This window comes from Dipodomys merriami, unplaced genomic scaffold (genome assembly GCF_024711535.1).
Source record: "Dipodomys merriami isolate MVZ:Mamm:240054 unplaced genomic scaffold, mDipMer1.0.p SCAF_1313, whole genome shotgun sequence".
In the NCBI taxonomy this organism is placed as follows: Eukaryota; Metazoa; Chordata; class Mammalia; order Rodentia; family Heteromyidae; genus Dipodomys; species Dipodomys merriami.
In genome coordinates this window covers 133661-150978 of record NW_027202620.1, presented here as the reverse complement: position 1 = coordinate 150978, position 17318 = coordinate 133661, and the positions used below count along the sequence as shown (strand labels likewise).

Sequence of the window (17318 nt, the reverse complement as noted above, 5' to 3'; positions counted from 1 at the left end):
TGGGGCTTGAATTCAGGACTAGTGAACAGGCTTGACATTCTTATCTTCAAGTACGGTGATCTACCGCCTTTATCCACATTGCTGCAGATTTACCCTGATCCTTAGTTCAAATGCAACACCTGGCAGAATAAATAGCTGGAATTGCAAGCCAGGGAGCTAATTTTTTTAAAACTTTTTCTCAGCACGGGGCTTGAACTCAGGTCGTGGTAACTCTGCCTCAGCTTCGATCACCCTAGGCTGGGGTGCAGCCACTGGACTCACAGCTGTTCCTGGGATCCTCGACCCCCAGGCCTTGCAGGGAAAACAATGTACAGAAAAACTGTGGCCTTTTTAGGTTTTCTTCCTTTGCACATGACCCTCCTGAGTCTGAATTACACTGTTGCAAAGAGTACTTCACTTTGCATTGCTGAAGGCTGGCAGACTATTGGGGAAGCCATAGGCCCACGTGGCAATATAGGCCCTGAACAACCAATGGCAGGAGATACTAAGAAACAGGTTTCCAACCATAGGAATAAAAATGAAGTGTTGTCAGTGTCACCGAATGAGTTGTTCGTGAATAATGCTCCTATAAAATTAGACAGCATGATTTCATGAGGCTGATTGATTTTATTTAATATATATGAAGCATTAAAAGATTATTACTTACAGGAACACAATAATTTCAGGACACTGATTTCTTTTAAGAAAGAAAACAATTACATTACTTACATGGACACATAATAAATACCCAAGAATTGGTAGGAATGTAGTCTATATAACTAAATAATGTATAGACATCTCTGGCACTCTGTAAAGACATATATTTATTAGCTTACTGCCATCTGCACGCCAATCTGTTCTTATTTTGTTAACTCCTGGGCTCAGTCTCAGGTCCTGGGAATAGTCTGTCAGCTCAATTTGCCCCAGGAGGGCATGCTGACACTCACCCATTCATGAATTTGGCTTTGTAGGCCATGAGTTCAGATGCCTGCATTCCCAAACATTGAATCGTTGAGTAAGAAGCTGATGGTAACACATGTTTTCCTTTTCTGTGAATGTCCTGGGTGTCAGGTATGAAGTGGAATATATATGCAGACCTATATCCTTATGTAATCAATGTTCTATGTGCCATAATAGTCAATAAAATAAATGGTCATTACATGAACAAAACAAAAATATAAAATAACTACACTGAATGCAATATAATCAACATATGTATGTAAATATAAATCATATATGTAAATTGTACATGAATAGGATGTTTTCTAGTGCTGAGGATCGATATCAGGCCTAAGGAACAGACTTGAATTTCTTGACAAGAAGGAGGCAAGCTTCCACTTCCCACACAGTGCAACATAGGTACCAGACCATGAGTTCAAATCCCAGTCCTGGCAGAAAAATAATGGAACCTTTATAGTATGATTGGCCCAATTCTTAGGTATTTCATTATGCCTCCATTTTATGAATTTGATTGTTTAAATGCTTAATAAAGTATTAACTAAAATTGATTAGTGTCCTATAATATAATTGTGTATAATTTTATCATAGAATCATTCAAGAACTGCCCATTCAATCATGACATACATAATATTCCATTGGGTATCATATAGATAGAAACAAGTTTCTTAGGATCTCCTGCCATTTGGAGGTGGCAGGATCACGATTCGAACTGTGGGCCCCAGCTCCCACCATTTCACTGCGAGAATAGGGTACTCACCAGTCTGTCCAAGAACATCAGCAAGACCAATGATTAGGCAGGTACCAGTGGATCTCAGCAGTCCTCCTTGATACTTACAAAGCTATGAAAGGAGGATCATGGTCAAAGTCACCCAAGCCAAGAAAGTTCTTGAGACTCCTTTCCAACTTCAGTGCCAACATATCAAGTGTGGAGGGCCAGCCTTGAGCAAAAGCAGCTCACAGACTGTGTCCAGATCTTGAGTTTAAGGTCCAGGATTGGCAACAAACAGACATACACAACAATCTGTGCAGCCATCCAGCTAAAGCAGGTTACTCTTTTGTCCCCAACTGCATTGGACAGAGTTCCTTGGGACAAAAGGCTAGGCGAGCCGCTGTCATCTTGCTCTGCCCATACTGCTTGCATCACAGGATTACAGCCACACCCCCATTCTTTCATGTTCCTTTCTGACCAATGAGATACAAGAATGGTGACCACGCCCGCATTCCATGATGCAGGGGAGCACCAGGATTCCCTCTGTTTGTTTACAACACTACCAGAAGTTGAGGAAGGTAGAGGTGGTTGAGTGATCAGCAAGAGACTTGAGGAGAGTTTGGAGTATAGTAGGAAATTGATGCTCCCACCAGCGCCCCACCTCCCTCCCCACTTCTTGCGGTGCTGGGTTTCAAACCTCAGGCAATGGAGCACTCCAGCAGTCATAAGGCCCCAACCAGGTCCCTGCCCCTGGTCTTCTGCTCTGGGCCCATGTATCCACAATGCCACCTCCATCACTGCTCTTCCCACCTGTCACAGCTGCCAACAGCTTCTCTGAGCAGCACAGGTGAGTGGCTGCCCCAACACTACCCCTGCCGCTGGAAAGACACTCCGCTGGGGTCCCCCTGACCCCTGCTTATTTCCTCTCCCTGGCTCTGAGGAGCCACCTTTCTGTCTTGGGCATTTCTGAGAAAGAGACTGAATAGAGACTCAGGCTGTGCTGGATCGGGGTCCTCCTATCTGTGACAGGTATGCTCCACCAAGCATGGTCCTCTGTAGTTGGGATGGTAGACATGTAGCGCCATGCTCAGTTATTGGTTTAGATAGATTATCCCAAACTTTTAGTCCATGCCAGCAGATTCTTGACCACAGATGAAGTTCTGGATAGTGCCGAAACCATCAGACTTCAGTCTCCTCAGAGGACAGTTGTGAGGAAACAAGGGATTCATACAGAGGGTTCTGTGGAGCATGGCTAGGCACAGAGGGAGCATCCTTCAGATAAGGTTCTCGGCAATTCTGTGAGCATATGACAGGAAGATACCCGGAAAATGCTTAGGTGGGGTCTGTTATTAATTGTGCAACAGGTGTGGGATTATGAAACAAAACATGGCTCTCATCATTACTCTATCCCCATGAGGAAGGGGATCCTTCACTCTGTTGAGTTTTTCAGCTGAGGAAACAGATGCACAGAGAAGCTGGGTGACCTACTTATGACCTCAAGGTCACAGGAAGCTCAGCCTGACTTCTCTACCATGCTCCTTGGGACAATGGGTGCTATTCAGTCCACTTGATGTGGTGGGAATCACTTCTTGTCAGTTGTGGGTCTTGAACTCTAGGCCTGGGCGCCGTTCCCAAGCTCTTCAGATCAAGGCTAGTGCTCTACCACTTGAGGGCACTTCCGGTTTTCTGGTGGTTGTTTGAAGATAAGAGTCCCACAGACGTTTCTGCCCGGACTGGCTATGAACCATGATCATCATATCTCAGCCTCCTGTGTAGCTAAGATTAGAGTTCTGAGCCACTGGCACCCAACTTAAGCATAATTCTGATTTTCTTTCTTCGTCTCTCACATAGTAACTGGTTGAATGTTTTCTGGATGAGGTGGCCCAGTGTCCCTATGTGCCTGGAACCCAAGGTAGCCCTCTCATTCAGGAAGTGGGCTGTGGGTCAGGAGCTGTCTAGCTCAGACTGTTGAAACAGCTCCATGACGTAAGCCCCTCTGTGCCCTGGCTAGACCATGATGGTTATTCATTTTCCATCCAACCTTCCTGGACTTACTGTATTGTATTGTTTTTTACATCATTTTCTAGCACCTGGCCAAAATTATGATATAGTTATGGAATGAAAATGTAATGCCATCTTAAGAAAGTCATTTAGGGCTTTGTGAATGTGGCTTCATGGTACATTGATTGCCTAACATGCATGAAACCCTGGGTTAAATTCCCCATTACCACATAAACAAAAAAAACTGGAAGTGGTGCTGTGCCTCAAGTGGTAGAAGGCTAGCCTTGAGCAAAAAAAGAAAGACAGAAAGACAGAAAGAAAGGAAAATAGAGAAAGAAAGAAAGAAATAATGAAAGAAAGAAAGAAAGAAAGAAAGAAAGAAAGAAAGAAAGAAAGAAAGAATGAATGAAAGAAAGAAAGAAAGAAAGAAAGAAAGAAAGAAAGAAAGAAAGAAAGAAAGAAAGGAAGGAAGGAAGGAAGGAAGGAAGGAAGGAAGGAAGGAAGGAAGGAAGGAAGGAAGGAAGGAAGGAAAAAAAAAAAGCCCTGGGTTTCCCTTATTTGCAATAACTAGTGTATGTCTGAGTCAAGCAGAAATGATCAGATAAGTTGCTGTTAGGGAAATGAACCCTAAGATATGTATTTAAATGTTTTTTTCTTTCATGTGATATTTTTCTAACACATTTATAAATTATTTCTTGGTTGTTTTGTATTTCCCTCACCCAGGGTATAACCCTTGCTTTCACTGTACTTGATAATGATATAATTTGTGGAGGGGAAGGGAAAAAACACGTCATTTAAATAGGGATACAGGTGGACCCATTGCAACAATGAGATATGCAAGTCGTTATGTCAAAAACGAACTTTACAACTTTGGTGGGGGGGATGGGAAGGAGGATTGGGTCTGGGGGCAGGTGGAGGATGGGAGGGGGTCAGAAGGGGAACCAAAGTAGGAGGATACAATGCTTGATAAGAAATGTACTCATCTTGCCCCTGTAATTGTAACCCTTCTGTACAGTATTTTCACAATATAAAAGAAAAAACTAGTAAATGCAAAATAAAGAATCCCTACTTTGAATATATAATTGCTCCTTCCAAACTGAAACCTGACAGTAGTCCCTAATTCATTAGGTCATTAGGTCACAGCAATTAATGCCAGTAATGTGCTTAGATTTCAGGTGAAGATTAATTCTGGAAATTCAAAGATTCCAGGATTTTGTGTGGTCACTGCTAATCACAAAGAGAAGGGTAATCTAAGTGACATTTGGAAACCTTTTTGGTCAGTGACTGCAAAAAAAGGCAGAGGCTAATTAACAGTTGTGACACAAGAGAAAAAATAACTCCAGATGGAAGGAATAAATGATAGTAACTAAGGTATACCAGAAATTGTTCTAGAAAACAATTTTGGTTATTGAAGAACTAGTTTTCAACTAGGCTTATTCCTCATTGCCTTTAGCATTCTAAAGCTCTTAGGCTAGTTATTAATCTCTGTGTGATAAATGTATCTCTCTCTATGCTGTTCTTTCATACTCGATATCCTTTGCTTTCTAAAAATCTGTCTTTCTATATTTCTCTATGAACATTTCCTGATACTAAATACACCAATACAGATGGTAGAGGATGTTAATGGAGGGATCCCATAGCTAATGAGTCATTAATGTAACAGAATGGAAAAGGAGGACATATTATTGCTACCTCAAATTTTCTGAAAAGCTGCAATGGCATCATTTGGTTCAAATTTCCATTGTTTGTCTACATAGTGTCATTCAGTGCACATAAATGCAAATATGAGCCAGGTGCTGGTGGTTCACGCCTGTAATACTAGCTACTCAGAATGTTGAGACCAGAGGATTGTGGTTGAAAGACAGCCTGGTCAGGAAAGCCCATGAGACCCTTATCTTCAATTAAGCACAGGTAACCCGGAAGTGGTTCTGTAGCAAAAGTAGTAGAGCACTCAACTTGACCTGAAGAGCTGAGGGACAGCGCCCAGGATCAGAGTTCAAGCCCCATGACCAACAAATAAAGTGAAAGATGACTTTGTTTCCCCCAAAGGAATGACAAAATTAATAATCTTCCCAAGCAGAAAAATAAATTCCAAAATGATTCAATGCACCTACTTTTGCTGAATTACTTACTTTATGGCTTCTTTGCTGGACATATTCTCTACTTTTAAAAATAGTCAAATATTAGCTTTACAAAAAATTTCATCAAATATTAGTTATTTCAAAAGAGAAGTCTATTCAGTTGATGTCACTTAGCTTTCTTACTATCTTAGTTCAAAGCTAACCCAGGCAGGATAGTCTCTCAAATTCATTTTTAATTAAACACCAAAAAAGCACAAGTAGAGTTTTGGCTCAAGCAGTTGAGTACTAGCTTTGGGGGCAGGTGGGCAGGAAAGAAAATTGTTCAGGGACAGGGTCCAGCTTCTGGATTCAAGCCCCAGAACCAGCACAAACGAACCAAACAAGCAAACAAAAAAACCCAGATATTTCTTTGGGATCCTCCTTAAAGGAGTACTCATTTGAAAAGAGGCTCCTTTTGGTGATCATACTCACTGGATCCTGCTTTTCTGGAATCCTTATTGCTCTGGAGAACTCAGGACAGACTAAAGAAATTGATAACTGACTCCTGCAAATGGTGATAGCTCTCAGGGGTGAAATATCCATCCATAAGGCACTTTAAACCTCCATGTCTTTGTTTCTTTGCAGTAGAACACTTTTTAAACAACGTTATTTCCTTTTGTTCTATGATGGCTTTCAAATGGCACATTATTTTTGTAATACTCTCAACTAGAACTTTACAGAAAAGTTTTATATGAGTAAAGAACATATTTGAAAAAGTCAAGAACAGAGTTTCCTTCAAGCCTTGGGATTCTTTTCTTGTACAGTAAAAAGGAAAGCACAAGTTAACTTGAACTTTGTCATTCCTCTATGTTCCATTCCTCTCCTGGGATCAGTTTCCACATCCAGTTACCATTACTTCCAGTAACAATTGATGGTGCTGCTTGAGGTATAATAAATGTTTACTGGCTTCACTGAAATAACACAAGGACACCTTTGGACATGAGGTAACACGTGTTTCAGAGAAAACTTAGTAAAGAGAAAATATGAAAATTATATTGCTTATAAATATATTATCCATGAGTATATTGAGTTCAAACTTTTTAAGGTCTCTGTAAATTAAAGTGAATTGTAAATGGGAAGAAGGTTCTCAGATCATTCCTTTTGTGAGTGTATGTACAGCACATTATTTCCCGTGTATATGAATTAACAGTAAGGGAAACTATAGCAATAATAGGAGAAAGAGAAGTTCTGTGTTAAAGTATATGGGTTCAATACACTATAGAAGACTCTACAAATAAGACAACATTGAAACAATAAAGCCAAGTCCAGTATGTAGATTTATGGGAGTGATGTAGAGAAAGCATTACTCCTAGGTGGAACACGAAGTATGAAGCCACTCCCTTTCTAAATCACACTTGCTAATCACACAACTCTGTAGAAAGTATAATGGAAGTATAATTCTGGTTCCAATGCAAGTCAGATATAAAAGCATGGACTTAAATGGAAAAAAAATCCATCTTGAGAGAACAGGGCTTATACTAGCAATGAACTGCTGGCTAAGATGATATTTCTTTTTCTTTCCTTATATATTTATTGTTGTTGGTGGTGGTCTTGGCACTTGAACTCTGGGCCTGGGCACTGTTCCTCTGCTATTCAGCTCAAGGCTAATGCTCTACCACTTGATCCACAGTGCAACTTCCAGTTTTCTTGTAGTTAATTGCAGAAAAGTGTCTCCAGTACTTTCTTACCCGGGCTGGCTTTGAACCCCAATCCTCAGATCTCACCACCACTCAGCTTACGATCACATTTCTAACAGTGTACACTCAGGATATGTAATGGGTATATTAATCTATCTTTATTTGAATTCTTGAGTTAAAAATCTCGGCTACAGCATAGACTTTACACTCACAAAAATGTTTATAGCTTAAAAGTTGATACTTCTGGAGAAATAAAACCTAAGAATGTAATGGAGTCTGGGAAGTTCAGTTTGCAACCAGCTAGGCTAGAACAGTCTTTGCAACAGTACCTATAATTGAGGAGCCAAAAGCTGTATTGGAAGAATGGCTCAGGTGATGGAATACCAGTCATGAGCAAGATTTATGAATAAGAGCTTGAGGCTTTTGTGTACATATATATAAACATACACATAAACACAGAGGCACTTATATGTGCACACACAAATGCACAAATGAAATGACTCTCATAATATGTAGAAAAATTACAAAACAATAGAAAATATGTCCTGAGTAAGACTAGAATTATGTGATAATTTTTAATATTAGAAAGTCCTCAAGTTACTTTTTTCAAAAGTATTTGAGAATATTACATAGGTAGGGACCAGAGATAGTAAGAGAGTCAAGTAATCATTATTAAAGGTATCGGATCCATTGAGGAATGAATCAGAGACCCCGCAGGTGCATCTGAAAATGTTCATATCCTGTGTCAAATGTTAGAAAATGTTTGAAAATTGTACAGGAACAGTCTGAGCAGTGTAGTGGGTAATATCACTGGAGAAATTCAGAATTGGTAATCTGTATTTAGATTAAATACAACAAGAAACTATGGCAGGGCAATGTGATATAAGCCTAGAATTCTAGCACTCAGACTAAAACAGAAGATTAGAGAGTGGAATTACATAGTGATACCTTCCCTGGACCAGGTAGTATAATTTTGTCTTAATAAAACAAAGCAAACAAGAAAGGAATACACAGTTGGAATGCTGGGCTAATTTTGTCATTTTTTGCGAAGTCAAGTTTCCTATTGAAATGCAACTCATATATAATCCTCACTTGTGTTTTAAATTCTCTCTCCATTACAGAACATTCCTAGATGCAAAATGACTCATGATTACCTTCCAAAATTTGAGAAAGTAAGTAATCATCATTCTGTTGGATTCCAAAGAAATGATGAAGGATTACAAAGGCTTAAGCCTGGAGAAATAGCAAAGTTTATCTAATGTAGGACTTTGTAAATGTTGCTAAATTAGAATTGAGATTTAAAATAAATATTTTGGTTTTGTTTGTAATTTCATATTCTATTAGATATTTCAAAATTCTTTTCTTTTTTTGTCAGTTGTGTGGCCTGAACTCTGGGGCTGCACACTTTCCCTCAGCTCTTCAGCTCAAAGCTAGTACTCTACCACTTGAGCCACAGCACCACTTCTGAGTTTTTTCGCTTATGTGGTGTGGAGGAATCGAACCCAGGGCCTCATGCCTGTAAGGCAAGCAGTCTACCACTGAGCCACCTTCCCAGCCCCAAAATTATTTTTAAATAGAGGGTTTAATTGACAAATTCACAAATGATTCTTGCGGTCTACTTGCCTAGAATATTCTTTCAAGAGAGATATAATTAGAAATTAGTTAATAGATAATTCCAACAATTCATGTATAAAATGATAATGTGAATAATGTAGACAGAGTTGCCAAGAAATGCATGATATTAATTTATAAATTTATCAAAAGCAATTTTTTGAAGCTTTGGTATAACATAGTATGAGGAGAATAATTGTGTGACATCTTTTTCTTCTACCTATGTAACACAGGAAGCAATTCCCTTAATTATGTGCCTCTGTATACAATGAGAAAAATGCAAGATTGGGGGTTTGTTTTCATTTTTTTGTTTTATTGGTTTGTCCTAGTGCTTGAACTCTGGTCCTGGACACTGTCTCTGAGCCTGTTCATGCTCAAGGCTTGTGCCCTACCATTTCAATCTCAGTGCCACTTGTGTCTGGCTTTTGCTGAGAAGTTTATTGGAGATAAGCATCTAAGGAACCTTCCTGCCTGGGTTTGCTTTGAACTGTAACATTGCGCTCTTAGCATCCTGAATATCTATGGTAATTAAAAAAGTATAAATATAAATAATATTTGCAAATGGTCTGATCTCAAGAATACTAGGGGTGGGAAAATGATGCAACACAGTTTATTGTGGTGTTCTTTCCAGAACATGGAGGGCATCACATTAGCAGAGGTGTAGTATTTTTCACAATAAAGATAAGCTATTAGTGTTGTAAATTAAGGGAACCTTTGAGGTGCACCCTACACCTTGGAAACTGTTGGGGTATGATGACTTTATGGCATAAGTCTTCGGATTGATGGTCACATAAATAATAGCTTACCCTGATAAACAATTGCTTACTCTTGAAAAATTAATTATTACAGATGCTTCATAGTTTTATCCTTTACCAGAATGTGGCTATTTTTCTGTTTATTTCTCAATCTGTAGCAACCCATTGGAATATGAATCTATTGCAGAATTACATAACATGCAAACAGGTATTCTTTTGAATCTCTCAGGTAGGAATGTTCAGAATTTGAAAATGAGTAGATATTAGTCATAGGAATTTTGAAGAACACATATATTCTGTCCTCTTAACAACTTATTTACTTTTAAAAGTTATGGGTTTCCATTGAATGAAACTGTTTACTGTTTTTGTATGAGAAAGTTTAAATTTATTCTTTTTTCAAAATATTGGCAAGTATATTGTGAAAATATTGTCTAGTTGGATAACATTCAAGTTGATGGCCCTCTGATTAAAAAGGTGTAATTAATTCAAATTTAATGCCAAATAGTATTGATTTTTAAAAGTTACTAAAAAATAATAATATTTACTATACCAATACAGTGAAATTTTATTTCATGTAGCTTATTTATTTAATTTAATTTTCTTGTCAAAGTTATGTACAGTGGAGTTACAGTAATTGTAAGGTAGTGAATACATAATGTTTCAAACTTGTTATCCCCTTTCTCATTTTTCTCAGTTTTCCGTCACCACAATACCCCTCACAAGTTGTAATGTACATTTTCATCATATTGTCTTGAGAGCATTGTTATTGCATTGGTTTGCCCTTTGTCCTATTTCTCACCATTTTGTTGTTCCTATTCCTTTCCGTAATTAAGGTAAATGTATACCAGTACACAGGGTATCCAAATCAAAAACAGCAGGGAATAAACCATAGGGAAAAATGTCAAAAGAAAATAGAAATCACATAGTACATTAAAAACAACAACCGCAAATAAAAATCTCTGTTTCCATATCTTGGATTTTATTTTGCTTAGCATCAGCATATATGGTCATATATATAACATAACAAAGGCCCTGGAAAATAATAGTTGCATGGACATGATATCATGAAAACAACATTTAACTGTTTAATATGGTAAAGATGGAATTAGGATTGGTGAATTCGCGATTCTGTTAAAGGAATTTCAAAAGAGTTTTAAAGTTATGACAGGTAAATTTTAATTGTTCAAACTTTTTAACAACTTAGCCTATTAAAAAAAATAAAATTGCCTGGGAGAATAGGCTTTCATGCAAAGAAATCCATGGAGACTTAGCTGAGAGGGAGTGATGTGGGTGAAGATGGCTCTTTTTCACACTAAACAGACAAACCTCACAAACCTTGCTGTAAATCCTGTAGGTTACCTTAAGAATTTTCCTTACCCAAAAAATATACTCTTACTGTGTGAAACAAGGTTGTAGTGGAATTTAAATTCAAAGTTCTTTAAAAAAAGACATCAAAGCCGGGCGCTGGTGGCTCACGCCTGTAATCCTAGCTACACAGGAGGCTGAGATCTGAGGATCGCGGTTCAAAGCCAGCCTGGGCAGGAGAGACCATGAGACTCCTATCTCCAATAAACCACCAGAAAACCGGAAGTGGCGCTGTAGCTCAAGTGGTAGAGCGCTCGCCTTGAGCTGAAGAGCTGAGGGACAGCGCCCAGGCCCAGAGTTCAAGCCCCATGACCGACAAAAAAAAAAAAAAAAAAGACATCAAAATTGTGATTTGACCTTTACTTACTAAACAGTAATTCTCTGAAAAAGATAATTGTGTGCAAACTGTTTAGGGGAAAGTGCCCTCCACAATGAAAGAAGATATTGGGTTTACACTTTTCTGTTTATAATACTTTCCACAATGTCTTTGCATATAAAGCACTGAAACACAGAAAAAAATCTGATTGGATACTTCAAACAAATGATTTCGCATTTCTAAGTGGCTCAAAAATATAATATCATTATTAACATGAGACTGTGAAGACTTCTCTTATTACATAAGCCAAAAAGTTTTGGGATCAGAAAAGAAGAGCAAATGGAAAAAGTAAGAAAACAGTATTCTTCGAAGCCCTAGCTAAGCATATTAGCTTCAGCAATGGAGGGAGGCCAAAACTTTTTAAAATAGATTGTCTTAATATTTTACCTACATAAAGTGGTTTTACAGAGCCTATTTGTCTCACTTCAATGCACACTAGATCGAATGAAGACATAAAAATAAGTTCCACATCCAAATAAAATAGTTTTAAAAGAGAAACCATGAAGACGTAGCAGTGGGAGAGGTCTTATAGTCCTTCCACTTCACTAGACTTTAACCCAAGAAGCTGTGATTAATTGGAAATCAGGTAAGAGCTAAGAGGAGGACATAGAAATAGGTCATCGAAGTATTGTCCTTTGTAACAGACACTGTCATCCAAGGTATCGGTGATTTAACTCTATTCTTCTCCATACATCTTGTTAAGCAAATGCAAGACCAAGAGAAAAATAATCTATTGAAGTAATTTTGAAAAGAATAACTTCACTGTTCCTGATATGGTATCTAACGAGAATCTTAAGTGAGAAGATAAAAGTGGAGTATTCTTCGCTTTCCTCTAAGCATCTTGTTAGCAAATTATATCTTTGAGGTTAGAAGTAATTGAACCAAAAAGTGGTGGAGTACTTATTTTTGTGGGCACTTTAGACATAAGAATACTTTCAAGGTAAAAGAAAAAACAGTATAGCTAAATATTTGTGATCACAGCTTCTTGGACTGGTTTTTTGGAGAAAAGGTTTTACCTGAGAGTTTGTCCTCATTATCATAGATGTTGGGTTTTCGTGGCAACCAAATTCAAGAGGGAAGTTTAATGGACTCGCTTGGACAAATAAAAAGCATAATAGAAAAAATGGGAAATAATCTTTAGTGAATTACTTTGACCGATTATTTTGCCAGAACAAAGAAGGAAAGATATAATTCAAAATCACTTGACTGAAAAGTATGAAAAAGAGTAGTAAAGAGAGATGAGAGAAAACATAGAGGACTGTTTTCTCTCCAACAGAGTAATGGGTTTTGATCTTGTTTCTTCCATTCTATATTCACCAGCTATCAAATGTATCTCAGGACTGGAATATCCAGTTCAGACAAAGATCTCCCATTAGAAAATATTTGCTGCAGATGTAGGTGATTTATAACCTTAGACAATCTATTTAAATCTGTTCAAAATTCTCCCCTACCCCAAACTGCCCTCTTTGAACAGTTGGTTTGCTTTTCACATACTGCCCTTGATTAACTATTTAATATTTTGAGAGATCATATTCATACTCTGTAGAGTTTGCTGTTTGGTTGTGATTTTTATGTGTTTGATTTTTGTTGTGCTTTTAAATAAATTTCAAAAGGTTGTGCAATTGTGTTACAATTAAATATGTCCATGTAATTGTCCAATGCTCCTGGATCAGAGTCACTCCTTCTATCATTCTCAACCAACTCCTTCTCCAAGATTTATTTCAGATTTACCACTTCCTTTATCACATGTGTACATTGAGTATTCTAGTTGTGCTTGCCACTTTTTCATTTTTCATTCATTCTGTTTTTACTAATATTCTTCTCTGGTTTCAACTTCTTGATAGTCATTCTGTTAAACTGTCTGTTCATACTTTGACAGGTTTATATACATTCTATGGCATTTCAATCCTGCATATACTTGAACTGATATCAGCTTATATTTCCATAATTAATTCATCTGCAATAACAATTTGCAAGACTGGAGACGTGAAGCACCTAGACATGATTTTATTCTCATCCATTTGGAAGATTAATCTTTATTCAACAAGAAAGTTTAAAAATGGCTTAGAATGTTTTCCTAACTACCAGTTTTTATAAATGGCTTTGTACAATGGTTTGTGATTATTTTACTTTACATGGGATAATATTCTCTACTACGTATAACTTTTGGGAAAAGAAGAAAACTAAAATTTATTACTGTGGAGGAATATGATAGAAATAGAAGACAGATTTTATGTTTGTCACATCTCTCATGAGTACCCATATTCAAGACTTAAAGTCATATTTCTTAAGGAAAACATCAAACAACATGATAATGCAACTATTCGTGATCTTTTAAAATGTACTTTATTATTTGATGAAATTTACTTTATTAGCTAATGTTTAGGCTTGAAATATGGGAGGCTGATCTAGGTAACACATTTCTGGAAGGCATCTACTGAACAACACAAATGGTCGGGGCTACTATTTCTATAATTTAAGGAATGGTTGAACCTGTTTGGTATTAGTGCAGGATAATAAATCAACTCTATTGTAACTTGCTCCTTCCACTTGAAAAACTTTTGTTACTAAGTATATAATTGTCAAATGTCATTTTGGCGAATGTGCCTTTAAAAAGTTTATTTGAGGGGCTGGGAAGGTGACTCAGTGGTAAAGCACTTGCTGGCATGCATGTTTTTCTGAATTATATTTGACTTCTAAGTCAAGTTTTCCTATCCTTGGTAGAAAAATTATGGATCTATCCTTCCAGGAACTATTTTTTGGCCTACTTATACTGGACTGAAATCTTTCATTAATCATTAGGAGAGGGGTATTAAAAATATTCTTGTGACATTTGTGATCTTGTTCACTAATATGGGCTGGTCATCTGTAAATTGAAAGTGTGAATTACAGTAGTTTCTCTCAGATTTTGTGATCTCATCTTTCATTTTAAGTTGCCTTGCATTTCACAATTGCTTACTGCTAAATCCTGTGTAATTGGGGCCCTGAATTATTATAGGAAATGAGGAGTTGAGATGAGTCTTCAATTACTTTCTGTTGGCATGTGGCATGGGCCTAGGTGTGAATACTTGCCCTTCTTATCTGATGATACAGATAACTAGGACCTAGGATCCTAGGACGCGTGGATCCTGTAGAAGAATAATACCTTTTGGACATCATATCAGCAAAATTTGGGTATGATCAGAAATATGGGGAAAACCATTCTGAGTCCAGCGAGTTAAAACAATATACAGAGCAGCAGAGTAAAATCCCTTACAGATTAAAGGAAAACAACATTTTCTTTTACCATGTGAATTCAGGAGACTAAGAACACTTAGAAGGTATCACAAGTTTATATCGAAGACATTGCATTGATACTTCTTATATTCTAATAAATATTCTAAACCTAATTATTTATATTCCTATCTATTTATTGTAATAAATATCAAATTATTTGTCAAATTATCGATTAATTCTAGCAAGTTTCATTGTGTGAAACATAAAATTAGCACATATAAATATAAAATATATAACTGTATGTAATCTAAGGAAATGTTTTTCATTGTTCTGTTGTGGTTAGGGTATCAAAGGCAACTCTGTTTTACAGTATTATTCCATTATCTCTACCTCAGAGTTTGGTAGAGTTAGACCTAAAGCTTTACCATTTGTAGATTTACAGCCTAGAGGCAAGAGGAAACACTGTGATTAAAACATTACCAATTTAAGGCCTAATATCAAGGAAAAATATGGACTTCTCCTGGAGCTATGGAAATATTTGGCGGTAGAAATTCAGTAGTGTAAGTTCCTGCCTGATTGGATGGTAGACAGGACAGGACATTAGGTAATCATGCATAAGAACAATTTTTTTTCACCTTCTTGGCTTTAGCTACTTTTGAAATGGTAGGTATAATAAACAATTATATTTTGATAAAATACTTTCTACTCAGAACTGTTTATTTCTCTATGATCCCTTGTAACTATGATTAGTTTTTTTTTTCCAGTAAGATAATCTTTGCTGTCAGGGTAAGATATTCTGGTTGGTCTGTTACTACATGGAAGAAGGGTAAAAGGTCAGTAGACATTTGTGCCAGTAAGACCTCATTTGGGAAATTTTAAGCTGCAAAAGTTTAGAAGTAGCTCTTCAGCAAGGCTTACTTTGAATCCATTAGCTCCACAAAGCTAACTCAGTTGATAAATAAGTACTTGAAAAGCCATATCTTTGAACCTAGCTATAAAGGCTACAAAATATGATGAAATTTAAAATGAAAAAGACTTAAAATAGTCATTGGCAAATAATTGCAAGTGTGAGCAATCTACCGAACAATATGTTTTTTCCACTATACACAGAATTTCAGAGAAATAAGATCAATAGCATTGTTAGTAACAATAAGGTTTCCTTGTTAAAAATAGGCAACCAAGGATATATGCCTGTATAAAGATTACATCATTAACTACTTAAATTTACAGGATACTACATGCTTCAGCAGCACGTATACATAAATTACAACAATATAGAGATTAACATGCCACTTGGACAGGGATGATATGAAAATATGCTAAGTATTCCATATTTTTCATCCTTCAGATGCAAGAAATGAAAAACAGTTATTAAAAAGTTGATTACAAAAATACAAGTGTAACAACACATGCGATTCATATAATTAAAAGTTAGTCTTTTCACAATGATTTATTTTCTCTTTTTCCATTTTTACTATTCTAAATTATTCTAACTGGAAAGTAGAGAACTGATAGAAAGCAGAGGAAAGATTTTCCTGTGTATTAAAAGGTACAGACTGAAAATGAGGACCAATGGTGTCTTCATGTGCAGCTTATTCTAGGAATGAGAAAATAGGAAATAATACCTTCTATGTAAATGATTTGGGAAATGGCAGAGCAGAAAGTGAAATGATGCAACCAAAAATATAAAAGCAAAATAAGTTAGGATAATTATGGAGCAATCATATTATCTATGAGAACCATGAAAGAGAGAGAGGAAGAGAGACATGTGCAATGAACTAACTAGTCACAAAATCCATGCCTCTGATCAATTTATAGAGCAAAAAATTTTATTTTTAAAAGAGATGGAAATAGAATTTATAGTGTGTCTCTTTATGATGTGCAATGTAATGTATTGATATGCATTGTGTTGATCACTTTTCTGTTACTGTGAGGAAAATACCTGCAAAGAACATTTCTAAGGAGGAAACTATTATATTGACTCATGGTTTAAGAGAACACAGTTTAAGATAAAGTGTCTCCATTGTTTTTAATTATATTTTTATTATCTTAAATAATTGTACAAGTGAATTTCCATTCAACAAATCAGTTTTTAAGTACAATGGATCTTTACATAATTCACCACACCCTTCCAAATCTCACCCCACTTTAATTTTTTCTACTGTCATACTATCTGTATTGAATATTATGCCTTCACTCTTTTCCTCCATAACTCTTTTTAATCCTTCCCTTTGAATTCCCCTCATATCTTAAATGATAGTTTCCTGGTATTCATTTTGTTGGATTAAAAATTCAATTTTATAAGAAAATACACCTTTTAAATTCTCTGCAAATAGAATGCTTTGGTTGATATTGTTGTGAAAACTTGTATAAAGTTCTATCTTCCAAATATGAGACAGAACATGGGTCCTTTGTGTGTGTGTCTCTGACTTAGTTTACTTAACATATTTTTAGATCTATCCATTTCTTTGCAAATAATGTAACAGTCTTCATAATGGATGGGTGCAATACAGTTGTGTATATGTGCCACACTTTCTCTAACCATCCCTCTGCCAAAGGGCATCTGGGCTGTTTCCTTAAGTTTTCTAC

The 17318-nt window shown here is 36.6% G+C and overlaps 1 long non-coding RNA gene and 1 pseudogene across 1 annotated transcript; both read left to right on the top strand.

The window, feature by feature from the left end:
* Positions 1-2222: 2222 nt before the first annotated feature.
* LOC138825012 (uncharacterized) lies at positions 2223-13592 on the top strand. The gene is made up of 3 exons (XR_011371278.1): positions 2223-2495; positions 8528-8578; positions 13393-13592. It is a non-coding gene; the product is annotated as an uncharacterized lncRNA (long non-coding RNA).
* A 2375-nt stretch (positions 13593-15967) lies between these two features.
* On the top strand, positions 15968-16067 carry LOC138825014 (U6 spliceosomal RNA; annotated as a pseudogene).
* The last annotated feature ends 1251 nt before the right edge of the window (positions 16068-17318 follow it).